General features: G+C 47.6%; 1 protein-coding gene across 2 annotated transcripts in view; it reads right to left on the bottom strand.

Annotated features, from left to right (window-relative positions):
* Positions 1-26,805, bottom strand: part of ZC3H12B (zinc finger CCCH-type containing 12B) — a 373,174-nt gene that overhangs the window by 58,344 nt on the left and 288,025 nt on the right. The window contains exon 1 of one of the 2 annotated variants that reach the window (XM_078640119.1): positions 15,534-15,670. The exons of the other annotated variant lie outside the window; for it this stretch is intronic. The gene's annotated coding sequence lies outside the window, so the exon portion shown is untranslated. Of the gene's footprint in view, positions 1-15,533; positions 15,671-26,805 lie in introns of those variants that run through there. 2 annotated transcript variants of the gene reach the window in all.

The raw sequence follows: 26,805 nt of genomic DNA, 5'->3' as shown, positions 1-26,805 counted from the left end.
GAGAAATACGAGCCGGCCTGCCGGCCGTGAGACGTGTGAAGACGCGGGAGGGGGCGGAGCGGGGAGAGCGGCATGTGGGTGTGAAGAAGCCGGGGCCTTTGAAGTGAAGCTAAGCTTCACTTCAAAAGGTGTCGGAGGAATGCGGCTGAGGGAACAGACGGCGATTGCGGCTGAGGGAACTGATGTGCACGCGCTTTTAAGCTCAATGCACATGCGCATTGAGCTTAAAAGTCACGGGCACTGCAAGGAATCGCCACGATTCCTTGCTTGTTAGTTAAAGGTTGTTTAAGCCGCAATAGTCTCGCAAGCTCGATGCGCATGCGCATCGACAGGCGAGACCTAAAAAACAAGGAGAGTGGCAGTGAGAGAAAGAACGTGGGTGGGAGCGAATGGAGAGCCAAAGAGGGAAGATGGGGGATGTGGAGAGAGGAAGGGGGAGGGGTGGAGAGGGGGGAGAGAAAGGGAGGAAGGGAGAGAGGGAGGGGGAGGGAGAGGGTGAGAGAGAGAGAGAGAGAAAGTGGGTGAGAGAGAGTGTGGGTGAGTGAGTGAGTGAGTGACCAATGAACGAGAAAGTACAACCCAAAGAGGGATAATGCTGCCAGTAAAACTTTTCTTAACAGAAGAACAGAAAGTCATACCTTCATTTTTGAACGTATTTTCGTGTCTAGAACTTTATATATAAAATAAAAACATGCAATGGCAAGACACGGTTTTGCTGTAGGAGCAGTGGAGCATTTTGCCCGTTTGACGTCCTGAAGTTCGCATCTCAGTGAGGGCCTCCTAAGGCACTTTTAATCAAATAAAACATTCTTTCAAAAACAAATGTTTGGTGAAAGTCCCACACGGGCCGGAATCCTACACGAAGCACTGCTGTCAGCTATACAGCTATCTAACTTTTAAGGAACCTCAATGAGGAAATTCTGGCCAAGAAACTATGAAGACAGACCCAGAAATGAAAGCGAAACTGGTCCCAAATGATGACTGCAATAATGGTGCGAGTCAGATGCCGTATCTTCCTTAAATACACATTAGCACACTCAAACCACCATGGTTATGTGTGTATTAGCATCAGGCCTGCGCCTCAGAAATGAAAGTGACACTGATCCCAGATGATTACTGCAAGGGTGTGAATCAAATGCCTGTTCTTCCATAAAATACAATGGCCAACAGTTTCTCAATGCATTAGCATCAAGCACGTGCCACAGAGATGATAGTGAAACTGATCTTTGATACACCTTGCAATGATGGAAATGCAGATGCCTGTTCCTCATAAAACATCATTCCCACCCAACTGCCTACAATGACCAGAAACCGCCAAGGGCTTAAGGCTCCATCACCGTCAACACGCAACACAGCCTCATGGAACGCCCTCCTGATCGCTTCCTTTGTAGATCCTGGAAAGATTGCTCCAGTGGTTCTGGGAACACCAGAAAGAGATCTACTATGTCAGATTCATAAACTTTTCTGTGCACCTAAGCTGACTAAAGTCGAAAAACCAGAGAGTCACAGCAAAAAGTGGGGGTGACCATAGGAAGCAGACCCTACTCTCCTACACAACCCGCCCCCCCCAAACGCAGGGACATTAAACTAACTTTGACCAGTTGAGTCTTCATATTCTAAGTGGAAATATCTGGAGAGTCCATCTGCATTGGCATGGTCAGTCCCAGGTCTATGTTCCTCTGTAAAGTCTATCCCCTGTAGGGAAATGGACCACCTAAGCAGTTTGGGATTTTCACCCTTCATCTGATTTAGCCACAAGAGGGGATTTTGGTCTGTCTGAATCCTGAAGTGAGTGCCACACATGTATGGCCTCAGCTTCTTCAGTGTCCAAACCACAGCAAAGGCCTCGCTCTCAATAGCTGACCAACGTTTCTCTCTAGGGGTCAGCCTTCTGCTAATAAAAGCTACTGGCTGGTCTTGACCATCTTTATTCAGTTGTGAAAGAACAGCACCTACCCCCAACTCAGAAGCATCTGTTTGAACAATGAATTCTTTGGAGTAGTCTGGACTTTGCAGAATAGGAGCAGTGCACATGGCCTGCTTCAGGTCATCAAATGCCTTTTGACAGCTTAGTGTCCACTGAACTTTCTTTCGCATTTTCTTGGAAGTTAAGTCATTAAGGGGTGTCACTATGGAACCATACCCCTTGACAAATTTCCTGTAGTACCCAGTCAGGCCCAAGAAAGCTCTGACCTGTGTCTGGGTGGTGGGAGCAGTCCAGTCCTTTATGGTCTGGATCTTGCTCTCCAATGGTTGAACCTGACCTCCACCTACAAGGTGGCACAGGTATACAACCTTGGTAGCCGTGATAGTTAGGCCTGCCTTTTGCAGGGCCTCCAAATATTCTTCAGGTGGATCAGGAGATCTTCCCAAGTGGAGCTAAATACAGCAATATCATCTAGATAAGCTGCACTGTTGTCATCCAGACATGAGAGTACTTGCTTCACCCACCTTTGGAATGTGGCAGGTGCATTTTTCAGACCAAAGGGCATTACCACAAACTGATAATGTCCTCCTGGGGTTGAAAATGCTGTTTTGGCTTTTGCATCATCGGCTAGTCTGATCTGCCAGTAGCCAGCTGTCAAGTCAAATGTACTCAAGAACTTGGCAGATGCCAATCTGTCAATGAGTTCATCTGCCCTTGATATTGGATGGGCATCTGTCCTAGTGACAACTCTGGTGCCTCTGTAATCCACGCAAAACCTCATCTCCCTCTTACCATCTTGGATGTGAGGTTTAGGCACCAGGATTACTGGACCGGCCCAAGGGCTCTCTGAGGGCTCAATGACTCCCAATTCCAACATCTTTTGGACCTCTGTCCTGATACAGTCCCTGACATGATCAGGTTTCCTGTAAATCTTACTTTTAACAGGCAGACTGTCCCCAGTGTCCACTTCATGAGTGCACCAGGTAGTCTGACTTGGAGTCAGAGAAAACATATGTCTGTAGGACTGTAGAACTTGTCTACAGTCCTGCTGCTGTTGGTCAGTGAGGCTGCCTGCCAAGGCTACACCATCAACTGAACCATCACCAGGGTTCTGCGAAAGCAGGTCTGGGAGAGGGTCACTCTCCTCTTCCTGTCCCTCATCTGTAGCCACGAGCAAGCCCATGTCTGCCCAGTCAACATATGGTTTCAATCTGTTGACATGAAGCACCCTGTGGGGTCCTGGGAGTTCCAAGGTCAACCAAAAAGGTGACTTCTCCCTTCTGCTCAACAATAGTGTGGGGCCCACTCCACTTGTCTTGGAGAGCTACTGGGGCCACTGGCTCCAACACCCACATTTTCTGTCCTGGCTGGTAAACAGTCAGCACAGCCTTTTGGTCATGCCAGGCCTTTTGCAATTCCTGACTAGCCTCAAGGTTTTTGGATGCCTTTTTCATGTACACAGCCATCCTGGAGCAGAGACCAAGTACATAGTCCACAATGTCTTGCTTGGGAGGTTTGAGAGGTAACTCCCATCCCTCCTCCACCAGACAAAGGGGTCCTCTTACAGGATGCCCAAACAGAAGTTCAAAAGGGCTGTAGCCAACCCCCTTCTGTGGGACCTCTCTGTAAGCAAACAAAAGGCAGGGCAGCAGGATGTCCCATCTCCGCCTAAGCTTTTCAGGGAGACCCTTAATCATGCCCTCTAAGGTCTTGTTGAATCTCTCAACTAGACCATTGCATTGTGGATGATAGGTTGTGGTGAACTTTTAGTTCACTCCACACTCCTTCCACATAGCAGTCAAATATCCAGACAGAGTTTGCACCTCTGTCTGAGACAACCTCCTTCGGAAATCCCATTCTTGAGAAAACTCCCAGGAGGGCTCTTGCCACAACAGGTGCTGTGGTGGTCCTTAGGGGAATAGCTTCTGGGTATCTGGTGGCATGATCCACTACCACCAGAATAAACCTGTGCCCAGAGGCTGTTTGGGGATCCATTGGTCCAACAATGTAAATCCCTACTCTTTCAAAGGGAACCCCCACCAGAGGTAGTGGTATTAGAGGGGCCTTTGTGGTGCCACCTGATTTGCCACTGGCTTGGCAGGTGACACAGGAGCGACAAAACTCCTTGGTATCCTCTGACATTTGAGGCCAGTGAAAGTGAGGGACAAGCCTGTCCCAAGTCTTGTTCTGGCCAAGATGTCCTGCAAGGGGAATATCATGAGCTAGTGTGAGAAGGAAGCCCCTGAATGCCAAAGGTATGACCAACCTCCTGGAAGCACCAGGCGTTGGGTCTCTAGCCTCTGAATACAGGAGCCCATCATCCCAATAGACTTTGTGGGTCCCACTAGCATTCCCAGCAGCACCTTGCTGTCTGAGGGGTTCAAGAGAAGGGCAGTCCAACTGCGCCTGCCTCAGATCTGCCCTGGAGGGTCCCCCTGTCCCAAGAAAATCAACCTGATCAGGCTCAAGCTCTTCTAGGACAGTTTCCTCCTGGATCTCATAATCAGCTTCCTTAGAAGGTTGATCCTCATTCTGAGGCAAGGGGGAAGGCACTGCCTTAACCCTACAGCTTCTCCTCCTGGTAGGCAACTGGTCCATTGTTCCAGAATCCAGTGCCTGTTCAGTGTTGCTATTTCTGACCTGTGACCTGGTCACATCAAGGACATGTGCTGATATTCCTAACATTTATGCATGGGTCCTATACTACACTTCAGCCCAAGCTGAAGTCTCCAGGTCATTGCCAAGCAAACATTCCACAGGGAGGTCTGAGCTAACCACAACCTTTTTGAGGCCAGTTACCCCTCCCCAAGAGAAATTAACAATTGTCATACTGTGAGTGGTATTGACATTGCTAGCATTGGTCACTAGGTAATTGTCACCTAGTATGATCTGTCCAGGGTCCACAAAGCCAGGCGTCACCATTGTGACACCAGCACATGTGTCCCTTTAGGCCTGAGCCATTTTGTAATTAATTAAAGGAGTCTGTCTGTACTTGCCCAAGTTACTGGGACTCACAGTAGAGGACATAGCCATGTCCACATCACAGACAAGAACAGCTTGGTATTCTGACTAGACCAGAATCCATCTTAGTTCCCAGGGTTAACCCTACTACAACCTTCTGTTGAGAACCACCACTATTAGCTGTACTAGGGGGAACAATTGCCTTAGGGGCAATGGTGGCTGGAGCTGCCTCCTTCTTGGTGCAATCACTGGTCCAGTGAATATTTACCTTACATACTTTGCACCATGGTTTCTTAGGACCTTCTTTCTTTTTTGCAGGTTGGGAACCCCCACCATTAGAAGCTTTTTGGGGACCTCGAGAAGACTTCTGGTTTTTTGCTTTTCCCCCCACCCTTTTGGACTTTCTTCTTCTGATCACCACCTTGGTTCTGTACCTTCTGCTTCACCCTGGTTCTGACCCATTTGTCTGCCTTCTTTCCCAATTCTTGGGGAGAGGTTAGATCAGAGTCAACCAGGTGCTGATGCAATTACTGGTTCTGACAGTTGTTAACAATTTGTTCTCTCATAATCAAATTATACAATCCTGTATAGTCATTGACCTCACTGCCCAGTAACCATCCTTCCAGAGCCTGAGTAGCACAATCTACAAAGTCAGTTCAGTCCTGAGTCTGTGTCTTCTGGGTATCTCTGAACAGCAACCTGTACTGCTCAGTGGTTAAGCCAAACCCATCTATCAGAGCACTCTTCAGGACATTGTAGTTGTCAGCATTCTGTTCACTCACTGTCAGGAACTTATCTCTTCCTTTGTCTGCAAAGAAGAGCCACAGAATTGCTGCCCACTGACTCTGGGGTACCTGCTGTACTTTGCTGGCCCTCTCCAAAGCAGTTATCCATTTGTGGAGGTCATCCCCACACAATTTTGTTCAGGTTTTTATGGTCATGAGACCTTTCCCTATCTCTAGGAATTATGCTGCCACCAGTGGGTTCTAACCCACTCAACTTTTTCTCTCTCTCAAGAGCGAGGGTCTCTTTTGCAATGGCAACTTCTTGCCTCTTGATCTTAAGCTTGGCTTCTCTCATCCTAGCTTTATGCTCCCTCCTCTGGGGTGAAGGCATTCTTCTCAGAGCAGAGGCATTGGACCCCACTGATGAATCAGAATGGTCAGATGCACTGGAAAGTGATCTGGGTCTTCTGTATTCACCATTAGACCTACTTGGGGGTCTGGATTGGATTCTTCCTCCTCCAGTCCCATGTAGTCCTAGGTTAAACTGGTTCGGTTCCCTGACGTCTACCTGGTTAGCATCCACATCATCATCAGAATCCCCTTGGTTCTCACCAGTGGGATCTTCTGTTGAGGGCTGGCCCCCCTCTGTACTACCTGGGCGAACTGGTTGGAAGCCTTTTCTGCATCATACTCCCCTAAAATATCTACCAGGTGGTTAAAGGTTGGACTCTGTCCTTGTCTCAGTCTTCTGACTGAACACAGACTTCTCAGTTCCTGAAAAGTAAATGTGTCATATTTAGAAGGTACCCTAGGAGGGTCTTCTGGCAGGGATCCACTAGGACCTGCTTCCAAGGACATTTTCTAGTGAGGTGTGGTGTGTGCACCTACCTACACTAAATGTTTTCCTACTAGAACCTCTCTAGGAGTTGTAGTCAGGGTGTGCTAGGCCCTTACACCTACAACTGCTAAGTTCAGTAGAACTTATGTATTATACGAACTTGATCCATATGTACCTACAGGTACCTTAGTGTGATCTTTCAAATGATATCTCAAGATTATATGGTAAAACAACAGCAAGCTCTTATCCCATCCGCTGCACACCAATGTGAGAAGTTAGCCTGGCATATGGGGTCCACTAGTTCTAGTGGGCACCTTGCACCAGTCTAATCAACCCTTATTGATGGTGTTTGTAAAGTCAACCTTATAGAAAGCTATCCTAGTGGTAGCATGGACCAGCAGTCAATAGGCTAATACTTCAGAGAGCATGTGAAGCCAGTTGTTTTACCAATTATAATCCCTGAATAACAAATGAAAGGACACCACACAAGGTATATATCAAATATATATGTATTTATTCTAAACACAACCCCTCTGCACTCTTTATGAGGTCAGAGATCAAAGTACAGCACAAGTTACTCAATTAGCATACTATACGTTGCACATACACAGTTATGCCCTAGGGGCCTCATGAACCATATACTAAGAAAGTGGTATAAGAGCCACGTGAGAGTTAGAAAGCAGGCCTAGGGCCTGTAGAATCGCTGGGGCTACACTAAACAACCAAGGGTTAGGAAGTAGGAGGCCAACGGGAGACGTGTGCAGTGTCTAAACACAGTCGCAAGTTACCATTGACTTATAATGGGAAACAAAGAAGTTACAAAGTTACTGTTTAAGGACACTTCCGAATGGACTAGGATGAAACCCTTTTAAACTAGGACCTTCTTTCTTTTTTGCAGGTTGGGAACGCCCACCATTAGAGAGTCAAGACCCACGGGAGTACTCGTGTTACCTCACCCAGGGCAGCCGAGTGCATAGGTGTCTTTTCGTGTCGGGTTTCGTCGTCGTTTTCTATGGAGATCTGCAAAGAAGTGCTGCAGGCAACCAGAGCAAAAGTGTCCGGGTGGATCGGTGATGTGAAGAACCTGAAAGCAGAGGGGACAGAGTCTGGGTCACTAGCCAGTGACCAGGAAGGAACCAGGCGATGTTGCGTGCTTGAAGGTGAAGAAGGTGAGTTTGTCTTCAGCCACGAGGTCCAGGAGGCATCGACGATGACCAGGCGCTGGATTCGAGCTGTCCCACGAAGGATCTAGTTGACTGCGGTGTCGGTATCCAGATTGGACCCAACAAGCCTTGGCAACCGCAACCCACGCATGATTTCTAGATTGGCTCTGTTGCAGACCAAAAAGGTCTGTGGCGCTTCTCCTTTTTAGGGAAATTGGAGCAAGCCTGGAGCAACCAGGATCGCAAGTTAGATTCAAGATGGCGTCTTCAAGGGGCTCACTAGCCAATGGGCAAAGAACCGGGAAGACGCGTTGAGCACAAATGTAAAGGCGGGGCCCACGGGACACTTGCGGAGTGTGGGGGCCTGAGCTTCGGGTCAAATGATGCTCGGGGTTGGGGCTTCTCGTACTCCAATGCACAACTTACTGAGGCTTCAGAAAAGGAGTGCAGGTAGCAAAATGCAGGATGTCCGGTCCCACGTCCCTCGTGTCCGCAACGGGTCTCAGCTTTGCTGTGGATGTGGGTCGGGGTCAGAGAAGTCTGGAAGTCCAGTTCTTGAGTCGCAGAGTCTTTGGGTTCCGGCGGGAGCCTTGAAACTGCAGACCAGCAAAGTTGCTGATGTGCCTGTTTGCACAGGGTGGTCACTCCTTGACCACAAGGGAGATGTCTTCCGTCTTCTAGTCAGAACAGAATGTTGAAGGTCCAAGAGTTCTGTATCAAAGTTTCTTTCCAGGATAATCTGAATTCCTGGGGACACAGCTCCTATACTTATTCTAAGGATGGGGGCTGGATTACCTGCCTAGGTCCCTCCTATGGGTGGACCTGAGATGGGGGTGGTTTCAACCCTTTCCCTTTGTCCAGTTTTGCGCCAGAGCTGGGGCTGGAGTGCCCCAGCAACTGGTTTGAACCGGGCTATGCATGGAGCACCTTGAGTGCCCCAGGCAGTGTCTAGATGCATTCACTGAATGCATCCCTCCCTGCCCCAAAACACAAAACCCCTCTCTGGGGAGGTGCTGGCACCTCCCTGGACAGGAAACCTATTGTCCAGGCCGCCCTTGCCGGTCTTTCCCCCCGCAACAGAAGGTCAGACTCGTGTCTGTGGCAGCAGCATCCATTTTGTGATGCTGAGGCCCTGTTTAACTTTAACCGGGTAAAGCAGTAACATACATGTCTTTTCTCTCTAGAAGGGTGGAATGCTACCCCCGCCGCCAGAATTGGCGGGGGTAGTATTCCAAAGTGTTTGACACCTTACACGACATGTTTTGATAAAGCCAAACCAAAGTTAGCATTAACCGTGAGGATTATAATGCACTTACGAGTATATGGTATGGCTATATCATAGAACATCTATAAGGAGATGGTTCTGAAATCTGCAGAGGGGCTCAGCTCATGCCAGAGCACCCTCTCACATAAAACCAAGCACTCTGCCTCCAGGATTGTCGAGGCCTACCATAGGAGTGACTTATAGGTGCATAAGTATCTATATATAAGGTCGATATAGGTATACTATATCTAAGTAAGGGTGATTACACCACCTTACCCAGGCTGTGTGAACAGACCTGTGGTGTCAGTTTGGATGGCCAGCCAGGGGTGGCATAATACATGCTGCAGCCCCTGGTAGGCCTTGGATGCACCTATGCCCTGGGTACCTATGGTACACTATACAGGGGCTCACAAAGGTGACCCAATACCCAATCTGGTATGTACCTAAAGTACATGGTATCAATTTAGAGAGAGAACAGCTGGGCTGTGGGTCTGATTAGCAGGGCCACAGCCACACTAAGTCAAAAAAACAGAATCACAGCAAAAAGTGGGGGTGACCATAGGAAGCAGACCCTACTCTCCTACACAGTTGACTTAGCAGGAATTATTAGAAGGCATTATAGGTAAAACAAAGTTTGTAGGGCCTCGCAAATCCACGGTAAAGAGTGGTGGGGTGCTGGCTTCTCCCGGACGTTGTCTTCTGAACAGGGGGGGGGAGAAGGGGGGGGGGGGTTGTGATTGTCTGCTGTGAGGAAGAGACGCATTCCGGAGTATTTCTGCAGGGGGGTACCACAACAGCAGTGTATCACAAAGAGGTGCTGGTCTTTTGGAAACCCCAACTAACCTGTGTCAACCAGTCTTCGTTAACAGAGTGCAAACCAATTGCAATGCGACATCCCATCAGCTCCCGGTTCCGTTTGCGCCGTTGCACTTCTGTGAAGCACTGGAGGACGGAGGGACAGAACTTACAGTTTTCCCTCTTCCACATCCCTTGCCTCTTTCATTCCTGTGCATAATCCACGTCATTAAGTGGCAGGGGAACTATACCAGTGGGCATATTCCAATGTTTATATTCGTATCCCATGGAATAACGCGGTGACCTCAAGGCCTCAGTGCCTGATGGTAGGGCCCGGGGCTCAAGCTAGCGCTTTGGTCTATATGGTATTCCCTTTGTGGGCAAAGGGTTGACTTAAGATGGTGCAGCGCCCTCAAGTTGATCCATTTCACATTTCCAGTGTTTTTTCAGTCGTTAGTCTTTCAATTCTGAAACTTGCCTTGGGCCTCAGTAAAAAAACAAACAAGGAAACCATCCCACCGAGATCATCTCTGCTGGATTCGGTTTATGGGCAATCGCTGGATTACAGCACTGTCGGCCTAGCAATTCCACAATCGCTGAAATTAGGGACAATAAGGAAGTAAAAACAATCAGTCTATTTAGAAATGAAACCGAATTCTGGGAAGAAAGCTAACTGCCATTACCATCTACTGACTGCCTCTTCCAACATCCCGTGTCCTAACTAGCTGGAGCATTACCATCAGGCGCTAAGGCCCTGAGGTGACCGCATCATTCAATGGGGTACGAAAGGCATTATTTGCACAGGACTATTTCACGGCACTACTTTTGGTGACTAGTCCATGAAGAACATATTGTTCCAGCAATACATGGTATCTCTACAGGGGTGTAAGATTGGGGGTGGGGGTAGGTGAAACTCGGATTTTCCAACAATCGACACACACTGTTAAAATACATTAGACAACAAGCAGTTGTTTGGGTTGTTGGCACTAATTATGTGAGGAGCAAGATGAGGAGGAAGCGTGGACGATTCGGTTTCTAAGTCAGTGAATATGCAAGAGCATCCTCAGGACATCTTATTCTTGATTGCAGTTGATCCAAAAAGGAACTTTGCAACACCAGTCAAGAACAAGACACTCTGCCCAGCATTCCCTTTTTGTACAGCATTGATCAAAAACTAACCACATAGCTGGTGGGAGGAAATGGCACGTTACTGAAAGTTATCAAAGGCTCTGTAAGAAAACCAAATATTGATTCCTTGCTTTCGTTCGGTGAAAACTGCTGGATTTGAAAGCCTAAGGGGTCTGAATGTGTGCTGCATGATTCTCCCAGACTGTCGATAAATAATGCCATTGATGTTACGTGCCATTCCGAGTATATAGTTGATTCACTTATTATTATTATCCAACATTTTTAAAGCATAACTACCACCAAACGGGCAAATTGGCACTGCAAAGCTGTCAGTGTTTACCGGATTACTGTCACAGCGAGTACAGACTAATAGTTGATGTATCCTTTTCCCTACCTGTCTGGAAAAGAGCCACGTTTTTATATTTTTCTGAAACTTAATAGGTTTGAGTTATTCCTAAAATGTAGTGGCAGGCTATTCCATATCTGTGTAGCTTTGACTTGAAAAGCTCAGCCTCCCTGTCGTGTTTTTTTTAAAAGGAGCACAGCTATCAGGTGGACATCAGATTACCTTAGTCTTCGGCTGGTTTAGAAGGCGTGACTTTTTGCTGTAATTCCTTAGTTCCTGTGCCGTGTAGCGCCCTATGAAGTATGAATAGGGCTGTGAATGTGCACCGCTCTTTTACTGTGAGCCAGTGAAGTTCCTGCAGCTCTTTGGTTGCGGAGTCCTTTCTCTCTTTGGTTAGAGCCAGTTTAGCATCTAGTACCTGGATCATTTGAAGTCTTTGAAACAAATAGTCTGGGAAACCTAAAAGTAGTGCATTGCATTAATGCAGTCTGCTCGTTATAGATGCATGTACCACCAGTCTTGTGCAAGGTTGTGGTAACAACGGGACAATTTGCTTTAGGCATCCTAATAAACCATAGCATACAGATACTATTTTATTTACCTGTGTTTCTATTGAGAGCCTCTCATCAAAATGGGCACTTAAGTTTCGCACTGAGTGAGCCTGTTCTGGTACTGATTTTATTGACCAAGGCCAAAAATTAGATGGAAGTTGCTCCTGTGTGACTCCCGGGGAACAGCAAAGAAATTCCATCTTCTCTCTTTTAAATTTCAGCATGTTCTGGTCAAGCCAAAGGGCCATCTCTTTCAGGCAGGAGTGGAGATTATTTATCTGATTTGCATCCGATTTATCTAATGAGATAATCAGTTGGGTATCGTCCGCTTAGTTTACAAACTTTATCCCAAAGGATTTTTATCAGGGTCAGCAGCGGCCTTAAATATATGTTGAAAAAGATAGGGCTCAAGGTAGAGGAGCCCTGCTAAACTCTCTGCTCCATCTTCCTGCAGTCGGATATATATGTTGGTATGTTTATTGCTTCACATCTGTCTTGCTAGTAGCATAAGAAGCATTTGAACATCACCTCATTTAGTACAATCTCTTTCAGACGTGTCAGTAGGATTTCATGATTGACTGTATCTAATGCACTTATATTGGTATTTTTTCTTGAATGCTTCATTACACCACCTGCAATATACTGACATTTTTTTTTCACTGTTAGCCTCTTGAATCTGCCACCCCACCTGTTCCAAACTCGATTCAGTTTTATTCACCGCTGTTTCTCATATTCAAAATGGAGCCTTAGTGCGCCATATTGCTGCCCTTTGTGTCACCAGGAAACGGTTGGTTTGTTGACTTTTTCTTTTGATCACCATATTGCTGCCACATATGGGCTGAGACGGTGGCCACCATTTTTCCAGTAACTGGTGCTATCACCGGATTGCAGTTTGGTCTTTTCTATTATTGGTTTGCACACTCAAGAGGTTCATTTTATTCTCCCACCATGGCCGCTGTACTTCACTGCCTTCTGCAGCATGTTTACACTGAACTCCTCCACTCCCATCCTACTCTTTCCGTGGGTTTTCACCGTCCTCATTCCACATTCACAGCTTGGATGCCAGTGAAGTTGCCTAGGTTACTGCATTATTGTGATTAAATTAATGAATCCTTAACAGTGGTGACTTTTTTCTATTGTGTATACCACTCCTAGTTTTCTTGGCTTTTCGAAAAGGTTCTGCAACACTTCTTTACATAATAGACATTTTGGACTCTGATGGGCACTGCTGGTTTATGGATAGTTTTAGATGATTATACGCCTTGATCATAAGCAGGACATACTTTTTTTACTCACTCTGGGATTTAGAAGGCAGCATTCTCATCACCTCAATTTGCTGGTCAATGCCATTAATTCTCCATTTATTAATTTAGATTGGTGCATTTTGTGTGTTTGCATTCACCCTATCTCTCAGTGACTTCTCTCTTTACACTCCACTCAGGCTTCAACATGCATGTCACCAGTTGTGTTGCTGGTTCTTTTAAAACCGCTATTTGGTCCCCCACTATGTACATTATATTATCTAGTTTTTTTTATTTTCTTATTTAGAAAGGAGGGTCAGCCCATTTTGCCCAAACATGCAGTCCTGATGATGGCCTTTCATATTCACTAACTTAGAGACCGAAACGTCAACGCACACTCCATATCATCACATCTTGCTCTGCATATAATTAGATGGCAACCTGCCAACAAGTTAAGCAACTCATTGCTAATTATAGACATTAAAATGTGCAACAGCGGAGCAGCGCATATGAACATTTGAGCATTGTGCATTACTAGACTGTTTTATTGCTGGACATAGGTGGGCCTATGATGCAATTGAATCCCTTGTGTTTTGAGTACTGAATTAATATGACGCTCAAGTGACTAAAACTATTTGTTCTTATACATGAATGTACGACGCAATTCATTTACACTTACATGATGATTAAGTCAACATTGATAGGTATACTGGGGATTCATGTTGTTTCACCTTCCTCTGTAAGATTCATTGAAACAACCAGAATAACCTGCTCCTGGAGAAACTGTTTATGTTTTGCGCACTAGAGGAAGAAGTAGAAGCAATAGTAGGATTCACAGTAACCAGAATACCAACTGTAGCAACCATCTACGATTCCTGGTAAAATGGTAGATGGTCATACCAAGGATAGTACACGTAATATTGGTTTAACAATAGTAAAAGTTGTAGTATTAATACTTGTAGGAGTAGAAATAGCAACAGCAGCAGGTGTTCTACTAATGGCAGAAACCCTAATATCGGTTGTATTTATGGTTGCAGTGTAAATAACGGTAGAGGTAAACTAGCAGCAGGTGTTCTACTAATGAAGAAGGACAGAAGCCCTAATGTGTTGTATTCGTGGCTGGAGTGTGGTTACTAGTAGCAGCAGTAGAAAAGTGACAATAATAACAGTAGAAACAACAGAGGTGATATTTAGCATATGGTCACATCAATGTGAAAATGACCAATGAATTGACTTGTGTGACTCGTGCACAAAGGCAGACACCAAAGTAGGGCCCCCGTGCATCACGCCCATTGATGCACTCGATTACCAAACACAATGTATGCATAATGCAGCACGCCGAGAGAAAGGCTCCTCTGGACATAAATAAAAAGTCACCGACACTCCATCGAGCCCTGACATACACAAATAACATGCCTCTGGGGTGATGAAAAGGCCTACAAACGAACGCCACTGAGAAATGCTGTTTTAACTTCAGATCAAATGCATGGGTATTACACACTTGGAAACAGAAGGTATGCATGCAAGCCCCTAGAGGTAGTGTCATAGTTTGTGAAGCACTACGGAAGTCCCCTCTCTCTACGAGCATCCCTACTGCTCGGAGCAGGTGTATTCCAGAGCAGGCAGATTGACAAAACCGTGGAAACTCCAGCAGGTCAGCGGAGTTCATGGCCCCAGGGTACAGCCGGATGTTGTCACCAGCTGGAGCAGCAGCCGGGTTTACTCATCACGACAGCGCCCTACATACTACAGCGTTCACACTATAGGGCAGCTGGGCGGGATGCCCCTCCGGATCAGTCGTGAGTCACGGGTGAAATCCCTGCCGGAGCCTGGGCTCACAGCCTGATCCGGGTGCTGTAACGGGACACTGCCAGCCTCCTGGTGCCCCCCGTGTCTGGGCAGCTTCCGATGGACAGGCTGAACACAGCTTGCCCAGGCACGGGGAGACCTCTCAGTCCCATGTTCGGGGCTTCAGCCTGCACGAGAGGGTTTCTAGTCCCACGGGATGGAGAAGGAACTGCCCCCTCTCCTGGCCACGCACTGTCCTGTTCCTGCCAACTCTCTAGTACTTCCCTCTACCAGTCTGACCAAAGCCGGGGGCATCTGAGGGTCAGTGTTGGTGATCAATGCGCCCCTGCGCTTCTACAACGAGTGTCCGCTCTGTGGCACGTGTGTTCGTCCAGTGGGGTATGCATCAGCCAGGGCACGGAGACCCGATGCACTGACTTAAATGACTACAGTTTAAATACAACCTCTTGTTTTGATGCTAGACCTCTTGTGTCTGTCAGATGCGTGTGTGGGTGAATAAGGTCTAGCAGTGACGAGCAATCCCAGCTTGTCTCTCTGACCAGTGACTACACTCTGTGATCCTGAGCAAGATACTTTACTCCGTTCAGTAGCGGGCTAACTTTGGGAGTGGTTAAAAGTGAAGTAAACAATTGTTTCCAGCAAACTACGCAGGTGCTTTCCTAACCTAAATGACCGCAGAACGTGTCCCTTGCGCTACCTAGCCCCAATAGGCTCAGTTGTAATACAGAATGGACGGTGTATGAGGACGCTTGCAGGGCATTAGAAGGGAAGAAGCCGGCACTCACGGACGCCTCGGGCGGGGTGAAGGGACGCAGCTCCTGCTGCCTCGACCGCCGTCTGCTCTCCAGTCTCGGCGCCTCCAGTCTCGCCTGTGCTCCCCGGCAGTCGCCTCTGCCGTCGCTCGCGGTGCTCCCTGCTGACTGACCCAGGGGAGTCTCCGCTCCGCCTCCTCTGCTCTCGCCGGGAGGGCCGGCCCTCCGTGACGCAGCATTGATACACACACCGGGGAATCCCGACCCAGGGAAGGCGTCTCGTGATGGGGGCTCACGTGCCGCCGGTATCGGCCGTCACGGAGGTGAGGTGATCGATACAGGGGCAGGGCAGCACGGGCCAGAGCCCCGCCAGCAGCAGCGCCGATCAATGCAAGCAGCCTGGTCATCATGAGACGACAGACAGGGCTGATCGGATGAACCATACAGAGGGCAGAACAAACACCACCCAGGAAGCAGGGCTGATCACTACACGCAACCTGGCTAATCATGCCACACCGGGGCTGATCAATACATACCCCACAGGGGACTGAAGGGAAGCAGGGCTGATCAATACATGCAGACTTGCCAATCATGTCACGCCCGAGCTGATCAATACAGGGGGCACAACAAATACACAGGGTACTGAAGGGGAAGCAGGGCTGATCAATAGATGCAAACTGGCCACTCATGCACAGCAGGGTTGATCACTACAGGGGGCAGAAGAAACATCACACATGCTACTAAGGGGAAGCAGGGCTGATCGATACAGGGGGCAGTCGGGCAGAACAAATACCACACAGGTTACTGAAGGGAAGCAGGGCTGATCACTACACGCAACCTGGTTAATCATGCCACACCGGGGCTGATCAATACAGGGGGCACAACAAATACACAGGGTACTGAAGGGGAAGCAGTGCTGATCAATACACGCAGACTGGCCAATCATGCCACACCAGGGCTGATCAATACAGTTAGCACAACAAATACCACACAGGTTACTGAGGGGGAGCAGGGCTGATCAATACATGCACACTGGCCAGTGATGTCACAGCAGGGTTGATCAATACAGGGGGCAGAACAAATACCACACAGGTTACTGAGGGGGAGATGGACTGAGCGTTGCCACGAGCTCGGGTAATCAATACAGGGGTGGAATACGAAGACACAGGTTAATGAAGGGGAGCAGGGATGATCAGCAGTAGCAGCAGTGCCAATAGTATATACAGTGTGGATCAATACCGGCATGGCTAATCAATATACAGTCTGACCAACCTGCACAGGAACACGGCTACTCACCAGTAGAAGCGGTGGTGATTACTATTTTCAGAGCTGGTCAAAGACAAGCAGACCATCTAATCACTACGAGACCCGGCTGGATGAATAACCAATCACAACGGAGCTAATCATTACAGGGAGCAGAGCCGCTGTAGGAACTGATGAAGAAACGGAGCAGCCCTGTCACCTATGGGAGCCGAGCCTGCACATGCACAGAACAGGGTTTATCAATGAAGGGGACAGCCAGCGTCGGGGCAGGCGCGTGCTGAATCAATACAATGAATGCGTTCCTTAATACCGAGGCAGAGCACCTCCGTACAGAGCAGTCCTGTGACACAGACTGTGCCAGACAACCTGCAGCTGGCATCCCAGCCATATTAGCCTTGTGAGATCTACGTTTCTTTAAAAAAAAAACTTTTGGCGCCCGCTTGAGGATGCTACCCAGTACTCATACTACTGGTTGGTGCCTGAAGGGTCACCCACTCCCCCCATTGACGTCTAATGGCCTCTGCAGTCTTTTGTTTTAAGAAGGGAGCGTTCCCAAATAAGCCGGTCTGCTCCGTGCCATAACTACTAGGAACTTGAAAGCAGGATCATTTGATGACTTTAGGGTTCATCCTGATAAGTTAGTGTTATTATTCCTTGGGGTTTGTGACCGACTCCCACAAATGATAATCCACTTTCTTACAGTGTGGTTTTATTAAAAGTGATGTGTAGCTACAACCCTTGGTTGGATTTTTAGGTCTCACGCGAGCGGAGCGAGAATTCAAGTGGCGAAAATTCTCGTGAAACCACCAGCTTTTTGCTGGCGTTTTCATCAAGTTCACGTGAACCACGTGTTCAAACATGAACGCGCATCAGCCTCCCTCCATTTGCCGCACAGCACATCAAAGGGCTTCGCCCAGCGTGCGCTCTGCGGCTTCTCGGCTTCTCCTCCCCTAATTACGCCGCACACAACCTTCCTTGCATTTCTCCTCCCCCTCCCCAGCCAGCTTCCCCCAGGCCGTGTTCCCTCATCCCTCGCACCCCCTCCTCCTTCAGCTTTTTATCGAACAGGTTTTCTCAAGCTTTGGAAAAATAAACATGCGTGTGAGTAGTTTCATAAGCACAACTTCCTTGGGTTAAATGACAATATTTCGTAAGAGGGTACAATACAAAAATGTCAATTTCATACAACCAGTATGCACATAGATGGCACTAGCACATAAGACTGATTACCAGGACACTGTCGCGTTCCAGAACAGAGGAAATGAAGCAAATAAACTTTAAGATGCCTTATTCAACAGTGCGGACTTTAAATTCTAAACAGCTCGCTAACTATTCAAAGTCCAAGCACCATGCACGTTTACTTGAGCGAGATATCAGAGCAAACACACGGCGTCAAACCCATATGGCAGACAAAAGAAAAATACAAAAGCTTGGGGGAGATCTGAAAATGACTTCCTTGGCTATTAACCATATTTTGCAGCAGTCAGCGCACTTCTCATTTGTGCACACACGTAACAGTGAACACGTGCGGTGCTTGACTATTAAGATGTGCTTTTAAAACAAGCAACAATGACGGGAGGGGAAGAAACGATGGGAAGGGTGGCAAACAACAGCTAGAATAGGGTAGGCAACGACACCAGGGGTAAGAGGTGCAAACAGCAATACGAGGGCAAGCAACAATGACGGAAGGGGGATAAACAACAACGACATGAGGTGGGTAGGTGCAAAAATGATGACATGGAAACAGCGAGAAAGAAAGAAGAAAGAACAAGCATTGGCATTGCCAATAGGTCTCGCTTGTGGGACCTTATAAGTATTTAGTTTTGCAGCACAATATCCTTGTTGCATAATCGGATATTGTGCTGCAAAACTAAATACTTATAAGGTCCCACAAGCGAGACCTATTGGCAATGCCAATGCTTGTTCTAATTTACTGTTCCTTGGATTATTGTGTTGCACTGCAGAGAAGTTCACCTCCTACACCCACTTAAGCTGAGCCTTGGAATGGGTGCCAGCGTCTACCACGAAGGTCAAGGACACATAATGGAGTACACTGTGTACGATTCATCAATAGTGGAAGTACCACTGAACACTGGGAGGGAGCAGCTCTAATCCATACATGGGGAAGGCTTCATTAATAGCGAAGGAAGAGAACACCGGTTATACAGAGACGTGTGTCATCAATAAAGGTGGGACGCATCAATATACAAAGGAGGGCACCTCAATATAGAGAGCCACTGCAGTCAACGTTGGCGGCAAGACTCAAACAGTAAGAGCAGAAAGGAGGGGTAATCAATACTAGCAGCAGGGCTATTCGAAACAGGGAAGAGGGTGATCAGCACTCAGCAATCCTGCGTGCAGGGTGAGTTCATGTTGAGTCCACGGCTGATCAATTCTAGGAGCAAGTCTGATGAATGCTGGATCCAGGGCGCGTCTACACCGAGTGCAACGATGATCAATATAGAAGCATCACCAATCCAGGATAGCACACATCACTACCAGGTGCAGTTGTTGTTACAACAAATCAGTATCAACAACAACTCTGATCCTGGCACTATGTACATAAATACTAGGGACAGGTCTGAGATGGGACAATAAACATCAACACCGGAGGCAGATCAGTTCCATGGACAATACACACCAGTGGCAGTAGTGATCCCGGGACAATCAACAAGAACAGAAGCAATACCAGGGGCAACTCTGATCCACATCAAGTTCAAGGCAGCTGTGACCAAGGAACAATCAATGCTCCTGAATGCAAGATGTCCTACCTGTAGTGAAGGAAGTGTCACTTCTAGTAAGGACACGGGCGAGGATTGACTTAACCTCTCTTCGCGTTATTCATAACAACCAACAAGAAGCATTATCCCATTGGAACACCATTTTCCATAAGTCCAGAAAACATTCCCAAATGGAGTCCTTGCATCCATGCGGTAAACCCCTCGCATAAACAGCACTTTCTCCTCCTTCGGTGGGAGGCAGCCAGATAAGTGTTTTTCTATCTTTCAGCCTTGTGGGTGTGAGGAGATTTTGACGGCATTTGATTATTGTATGGTTCGGTACGACTGCAGGCTGAGCTGGGCCCTTTGGTTGCTTGCCTTGGCGTGCATTGACGAGGGATCACGGTCCTGAGGTCTCACCTGAAGTAGGGGGAGGAAGTGTGGCACATCCCTTCGGGGCGGTACAGGATTTGGACGGGCGAGGCCTGCTGCTCTCCCCCTCGGCTTCCGTAGCTTGTCAGGAGTGCAGTGAGGATGAGGAAGTGCCCTCCCCTCCTGTAGCGCCGGAGCTCTGGGCAGGAGAGGAGACGTGGTGCACTGTGTACCAGCGGTGCCACTAGAAGGCGCAACTCCATGCATGAGTAGTCCTTCTGCCCTTTCCGTAGCCCTGATGAGGAGATCTGGGGCTGCCCTCCTTACTAGATGCACCTAATAATTCTTTGTGCTCTTCTGGGCATCAGGATATTTTCCCCCACCCCATGAAGTGATGGTTCTAGATGTTTCTAGGTGGCTGCTGTCAATAAAGGAGAGTGGTTAATGGAAAGTCCTTCTCCTAGCCCTGACATAGAATGCCAACGTAAGCTCTGACCGAGGGACGATACACATTAATAAGAGGAGCAGCTCTACTTTAGGGGCTTTGCACATCCGATCCCTGGGCAGTGCCAATGACATATACAATAATATCCGGAACAGCAGGTGGAGAACGTGCACACATCGACACTAGAAGCAGCTCGCTTCCGGACGGTGCACATACAAAGAAGTGGGAATTCAGTGACAATACACATCACTGTCCCAATTAGCTCCGATTCGGTGACATCACACTGTCATGCCACAAGGGGTTCTCTTTCACGGCCTGAACACATCAATACTGAATACATTCTTGACAATTCAAAACCAAGGACTGTCCCATCCAGGTTCAATACTATAAGAATTTGGGTTACTGGTTGAGGAGAGGGGAAACCCTTTTCAAACAGCAGCCCCAATTCTTCTCAGGGTGAAGTCACAAGCAAACCTAAAATTAACCTGTGCCCAGCCTCTCGGGTAGCTTGGCACAGTGCAGTCAGGCTTAACTCAGAGGCAATGTGTAAAGTATTTGTACAACAAGCACAAAGCACCAATTATGGATATATGGTAACGCAGGACTGGGACAAAATCACAAGTGCAGGCCGACTGTATTGGAATGTGGGACGAGTACAGGAACAGAGTTAGGCCCGTTGAACAAACTACCTTAGGTCCTGGTTGCGGAGCGTTGCGAGGCTCTGGGCCAAAGATGCGTCATCGGCCGAGGCAATGTGTCGGTTCTGGGGTGCTGTAGAGCTGTGATGCGAGGTCCCATGTCGTCATTGAAGATCTCGTCAAAGAGGGCTTATGATGCATTCTGTATACTGAACTTCGCATCTCGCAGTCAAGGCCATACATCAGTTTCGAGGAGCGAGAGGCTGCAATGCTAGAACCTGCATTGTCGTCGAGGCTGTCATCGATTAGAGATGCGAAGGCCTGCGCCAGGAAAGCTTAGTACAGACGTTGATTTCGATGCGACTGCAGGGTCGATGCAGAGTCCTTTACATTTTGAGAACCCTCGCAGCAGAGGCGATGCACCAGGGGCCAGGTCCCCTGGTTCTGACACGTGGGCCTTTAGACAATACTTCTCGCTTCATGTGAAAGAGCTAGCCGTTAGACTCCCTATGTGTGCCAGCAGAAGCTGGATGTTTGAGACATCGCGCACGTTGTGATGGGTGAAGTTACGAGTTTGCGCCCAAATCTGTTCCATCTCTTAAGGTGAGTAGCGTGCTGTCAGACTTTCCCACTGCCTCCTATCTAGTAAACTGTTGCTCGCTAGTCAAGCACAAAATAGACATGCATGATTTTGTCTGAGACTTTGTACCTACCGCCATCTTTGTTACTGAGACCCAGCTCTCAGAGAATTCGAACAGCAAAACACACAAGATGATGTACGGAATGTTGGACAATGGCAAAACATTCACCCTGTCTGAACTGGGGTGGCTTGGTGAGCAAAATAACGATTTCTTAAACCCAGATCAGTGACTGGGGGTTAATGTTTTGCCATTGTGCAACATTCCGTCCATCATCTTGTGTGTTTTGCTGTTCACCCTGTGTGGGAAGGGTATGCCCAGACGTGGGTCCCGTGCTCACTAAGCCACTGGAGCCAAGCTATCCTGGCTGAAGACGGCTGATAGCCAGAAACTGTTCCTAGGATGTTTGATTCCGGTCCAGGAAAGACATGGCTTGGCAGTTCGGGCAGGACTGTTCCCATGAGGCACAGGGTCAAGACTGATTTGCATATGGCCATGTCTGAACTGGGGTGGCTTGGTGAGCAAAATAACGATGGATTAAACCCAGATCTGTGACTGGGGGTGAATGTTTTGCCATTGTGCAACATTCCGTCCATCATCTTGTGTGTTTTGCCGTTCACCCTGTGTGGGAAGGGAATGCCCAGAGGTGGTTCCCGTGCTCACTAAGCCACTGGAGCCAAGCTATCCTGGCTGAAGACGGCTGATAGCCAGAAACTGTTCCTAGGATGTTTGATTCCGGTCCAGGAAAGACATGGCTTGGCAGTTCGGGCTGGACTGTTCCCATGAGGCACAGGGTCAAGACTGATTTGCATATGGCCATGTCTGAACTGGGGTGGCTTGGTGAGCAAAATAACGATGGATTAAACCCAGATCTGTGACTGGGGGTGAATGTTTTGCCATTGTGCAACATTCCGTCCATCATCTGGACTAGTGTTCACTCCTCCCTTCACCTCGGACAGTCGACTGCTTCGGTGGGGAGTCCCCCAGGGCTCCTCACTGAGCCCTCTTCTGTTTAATGTTTATTTCTCGCCCCTAGCTGAAATCATTGCTCAATCAGGAATAAAGGCAACATCCTACGCGGATGATATTCAACTCCTGTTCTCCTTTGACAGCCCCACTCAACTCACTTTCGACCCACTAAAGAATTACCTCCGCATCATAGCCCAATGGATGGATAACAACTTTCTCCGGCCTAATGCTGGGAAAACCGAGGTACTATTCTTTCATCAACCCTCTCCACTGGACCCCAACATCTGGTGGCCCCTTGAATTGAGTGACCCCGCCCAGCCAAAATCAGTAAGAAATCTAGGGGTCAGATGGGATTCTAACCTCTCATTTCACCAACAAGTCCAAACGGTATCAGCTGCCTGTTTTTCCAAAATCAGGATGGTGAAAAAATTCATCAACTTTTTACCTAGTAACACCAGGAGTACCATTGTTCAGGCACTTATTACCTCCCATCTAGATTATGACTACGGCCTGTACATTGGACTGACCTCTGGTCTTTTGCCACCGACTCCAGACAGTCCAGAATGCTGCAGTACGGTTGGTGGGTGGCATTTCCCTTCGTGACCACATCTCGCCACACCGCCGTAAATTACACTGGCTGCCTATACAAAAAAGGGTAGAATTTAAATTACTTATTCTGGTCCATCGCGCAGTTAGGGGAAAAGGCTCTGCCTACCTTTCCGCCTGCCTCTGCCCCTACAGTAATGCCAGGCTTCTTCGCTCTTCCTCCAAAATTCTTCTCACTACTCCTAGATTCAAAAAAGCACGCTCCGGCGGTAAAACCTTCCAAGTGTGCGCTTCTGCCCTCTGGAACAAGCTACCCATTTCCATCCGGATGATCCAGGAAGAGCCCCCCTTTCGAAAAGCTTTAAAAACCTTCCTCTTTTGCTAAAATTCCCTCTAAAAATCCGGCTCAGCATATGAACACACAGGAGCGCCGGGACACCCCGTTGGGGTAGCTGCGCGCTATATAAAATACACTAAATAATTAAATAAATCTTGTGTGTTTTGCTGTTCACCTTATGTGGGAAAGGTATGCCCAGACGTGGGTGCTATCCTGGCTGAAGACTGCTGTAATGCTAGAAACCGGTCCTAGGAAGCTTGTTTTCGGTCCAGGGAAGAAATGGCTTGGCAGTTCGGGCTGGACTGTTCCCATGAGGCACAGGGTCAAGACTGATTTGCATATAGCCATGTCTGAACTGGGGTGGCTTGGTGAGCAAAATAACGATGGATTAAACCCAGATCTGTGACTGGGGGTGAATGTTTTGCCATTGTGCAACATTCCGTCCATCATCTTGTGTGTTTTGCTGTTCACCCTATGTGGGGGGGCACTAATTGGCACAATAGGACTCACAGATGGCAGAATCCACATGCTGGGTTCTAGGTTGTTGAAGTCTTCTGTCCCTAATGATCTAGTCAGGGGGCCAGACCACTAGCCCTTGGAGTTATTTTGGAGTCCTGGGTTCAACAGGTTCAGTCCTTCTCAACCTGGGAAGAGGGCAACAGGCAGCAGTCATCACCGCAGGGTAACAGTCCTTCAGAGGAACAGTCCAGCACAGTGGTAGTCCTTCCAGCAGCACAGTAGTCCTTCTTCCTGGCTGAATACCCACAGGTCCAGAAGTGTACTGAAGAGGTGGTGCTCTTCCTCTGGAAGGTGGGAGAAGTTTCTAGAAATTCCCTTTGAAGTTCCCAGTTCCCTGTCCTTGCTACATGGAAACTACAGGGGGTATGCAGCCCTATATGTGGAGACAGGACACACCCAACTCAAGTGTAAGTAGGGCTGTGCCCAGCTCCCCCCTACCATTTTGCCAGTGATGGCCCCCCTAAGCTCTCTATTGTGTGTGGCTGTCTAGGAGGAATACACACCCAGTCAGGTGAACCAGGAATAAGCTACATGCACTAAATGGCTAAGGCAGGAAAATTCCAACTTCCTGAAAGTTGCATATTTAAGATTGTAATTTAAAATCAGACTTTACCATGAGAGAGGGTTTCCCATTACAATTCCAAACGCAACAAACATGAACTGGTTACCTGCTACTATTTAGAAATTACAGCCTATTTAATGTAATAAAGTAACACCAATATTACCCTATGGTAGAGGTAGGCCTTGCAGTAGTAAAAAACGATTTAAAGAATTTTAAATGTACATGTCCAGTTTTTTTAAATACACTGCACCCTGCCCTCTGGGCCTGTCTAGTGCCTACTCTAGGGGTTACTGATATGTAGTAACAAGCATTGGCAAAGCCAATAGGTCTCGCCTATGCAAGAGCTATTGGCTTTGTCAGAATTTGTTTAGCCATGTTGTACTGCAGCGTGACTGCTGTGCAGCACGGCTAAAAAAAGGGGGAAAAGCGCGTTAACGAGGCCAACGCTGATTCTGTTATAGCCCCTTTTATTTCCTTCACTTTCAGCATTGCTGCACAATAGCTCTGTAGCTGTACAATGTGGCTCAAAAACATCAACAAAGACAATTGCGCTCGCATAGGCGAGACTAATTGTCTTTGCCAATGCTGGTTTGCTTTTACTTACAATGAGAAATGTAGAACTATATTGTCTTAGAATGCAAATTTTCGTTCGTTAGCCTCTTCCATGCTCATGACGGCTCCCGGCCGTCATTAGTCACGGTGGGCGTGTGCGGATGATGGCCGGGAGCCGTCATGACCACGCATTTATAAATCAAAGTGTATGGCAATCGCCTCATATGGGGCCGATATCTGGGGTTACGTTCCAACATCTGGGATTCAAACCATAGAAAATAAGTTTATTCGATCCCTTTTGTCCTTCCCACAATCATCCCCCACATTTTCAATCCACTGTGAAGTAGGCTTGGGGTACATCTGACCCATCAGTATGAAACTGTGGTGGGTTTATTTCTATGAAATTGATCTTATCTTATCTTTTCTTTGTATCAAAGATTTTAATTGTCTTAGACTGTCTATCTCGAACTACAATCATGTGTACATTTTTGGAATCTTAACTTGCGTTATAATGAATTTTGTACTGCTTTTATGGTTTTTATTAACCGAAATAAAGATATTTGACTGACTGACTGACCACGCCGCGATCGGAAAGTTCAGCACTGCAGCGGAATTCGTGCCGCAGTGATGAGGTTAAGAGTTAACAAATGCAGGGTATCACACAAAGCATAATGCTACAAAGTAGACTTTGAGAAAAAAAAAATTAAGCTCACACCATTTTTAAAAGGCAAGTAAGGCACCATTTTCTGGTTGTGCATCTGCGAGAGTGCTGCCTGTAAATCCTCTTTCTAGTATGGCACTGTCATGATACTTGATGCATTCTTGCTTATCGCGGTTTACCAGCCAGTGGGCAGTAAGGTTTATAAGCAGACAAGGTCAATCCAACAGGCAGTGACTGCGCTTTACATTTATTATTATTTGCAGTTATATATAGCGTGAACTCGGCCCAATGGCTTTGGGACACTTTACATGAGCACCAAACTACTTACACGAGGTCAAATTCATATGTGTAGGCACGGGGAGAATAAGTGATTTGCCCAGAATCATACAATGTGGAGGCGACGTAGGGCACTGAACATCCTTACCCTGTTCCAAACTCGTCCGCTTGTTGTTTTTACTTTGATTGTGCTGTTACACATTACCAGGCTATGGTTTGAAATCTGCATTTTAAACATCCATTGTTTGATCTTGTAAGCTGCCTTGCAACAGCATCAAATAAACCCTAGCCTGGTAATGTGTACCGGTACAAAAGGGGGTGGTGATGGACGGAGCATCTGAACCAATCAAACACTCGCACCCAGTCAAAAGATCTGGGTTTAATCCATCACCGTTCTTTAGCCCACTCTGCCACCCCAGTTCAGACATGGCTATATGCAAATCAGTCTGACCCTGTGCCTCAAGGGATCAGTCCAGCCCGAACTGCTAAGCCATGTCTTCCCTGGACCGGAAACAAGCTTCCGAGGACCGGTGTCTGGCATTACAGCCTTCTTCAGCCCGGCTTGCTTGAATCCAGTGGTAAAGTGAGCAAGGGACTCACGTCTGAGCATACCCTGCCACACTTATGGCGGCCAAAGCGGTACAAAAGGGGGTGGTGATGGACGGAGCATCTGAACCAATCAAACACTCACACCCAGTCAAAAGATCTGGGTTTAATCCATCACCGTTCTTTAGCCCACTCTTCCACCCCAGTTCAGACATGGCTATATGCAAATCAGTCTGACCCTGTGCCTCATGGGAACAGTCC

This window comes from Lissotriton helveticus, chromosome 4_2 (assembly GCF_964261635.1).
Source record: "Lissotriton helveticus chromosome 4_2, aLisHel1.1, whole genome shotgun sequence".
Taxonomy (NCBI): domain Eukaryota; kingdom Metazoa; phylum Chordata; class Amphibia; order Caudata; family Salamandridae; genus Lissotriton; species Lissotriton helveticus.
This window is presented reverse-complemented; position numbering and strand designations above follow the sequence as displayed.